A 1,536-nucleotide genomic window follows, 5' to 3' on the forward strand; every position below is an offset into this window, starting at 1 on the left:
CCTGTCTTTATTCTGTGTCTTCTTGACATCTTTGAATGAGATCTGCTTAATATTTTCGACTATCTGATAGAATTTGAGAAAAGACTATTCTGGTCATCAATACTAAAAAAAGACCTTGATTTGGAGTATACACCAAATCAAGAAAGCATAGAAGTGAAAAAAAGAAAATTTTTCTTTGTCCTTTATAATCCCCAGTGATTTATAGAAAAATTGTTTTGATTAGTGGTACTGCGATTGAATTAAGTTGACATTTTCTCTTCCTTACTAAGAAAGCTTATAGTTCTAGCTTTTATACACCTCTCTTAAATAGCCAGCCACCTGGATCATTTCTTTGGAATTCTGCATCCTGGAGATTTGGAGTGATTCCTGTATTCTTAAAACAAATTGTAGCTGAGGGGATGCAAAAAGAACAGCTGCACAAAATCCAGGCTTCTCATTATTTTAGAAGCATTTCTAAAACACAAGGGATTCCATTCTCTTTGTTGCCTGTGCCTTTAGCCATAGAAAAAGAAATTAATTCTTTTTTCATTAACTTATTGTGTGGATTAAATAAAATAATACAGGTAATGCACTTAGAACAGTGGCTGGCACATTGTGTTTGCTATTATTTTCATTCAAATCAGTAACATTTATGAAATTACTTCTCCTGGCACTAAGTGAACTGCACATCAAATTTATATCAGGGCTTTGCACACCCACAATGTGCAACAAATAAGACATTTACTAAAGCTGTGTATGCCCTGGAGGAGCAGTACCTTCCAGGGTGAATGAGGGTAGAAATTAAGTGAGGGATTCTGTAATCTCAACAGTTAGGTTTAGATTCTGCCACAGTTAACTGCTGGATAAGCACAGATTTTTCACATACAGTGTTTCACAGTGAGGAAATAGGCTTAGAAGGTAGAGTGATTTGCTTCCGATTGCACATGTAGAAATCGGAATAATCTAGATTTGAACCCAGGACTTCTGATGCCCCATCTGGGATTATTCCTACTTTACCACAGCCAGCTGAAGGTTGACCTTGTCACAAATTGGTGCTCCTGGGCTAACTACTTTCTGTTTCAGCTCTGAGGTTCCCCTGGAGTTCTAGGATAGTGACATTATAACCTCATGGTATCCCTTGGCATTAAACCAGTCTGTAGAATGAGGACAGGGATGAGGGAAAGCCTTAGTCACTGAGAGGAAATTATTATTTTGTACATGAATGACTAGGCTGTGGCAAAATTCAAAGGGAAGATTCTTGCTTGTAAAAAAGTTTTTAGGGTATTAAAATGCCATATTGTGCTCCCTAAATGGTACTCCAGAAATCTTAAACTGTGGCCAATTGTTGGCTCCCATTTACTTGACCTAGTGGAAATTATTTGCAGGGATAGTTAATGTCATACAAGTGTTTTAAAAATGGCCTAAGAAAAAGAAAGTCCACTTCTACTTCCTTCTTATTTGGAGCCAATTGTTTTGGAGCCTCAGATTTTTAGGGTCACTGAATCCAACTTTTCATACTTAGATATTGGTTCATTGTCTTTTCATGTAGTGCTTTTT

The sequence above is a fragment of the Propithecus coquereli genome, unplaced genomic scaffold (assembly GCF_000956105.1).
Source record: "Propithecus coquereli isolate 6110/MARCELLA unplaced genomic scaffold, Pcoq_1.0 Scaffold48, whole genome shotgun sequence".
NCBI classification, from domain to species: Eukaryota; Metazoa; Chordata; class Mammalia; order Primates; family Indriidae; genus Propithecus; species Propithecus coquereli.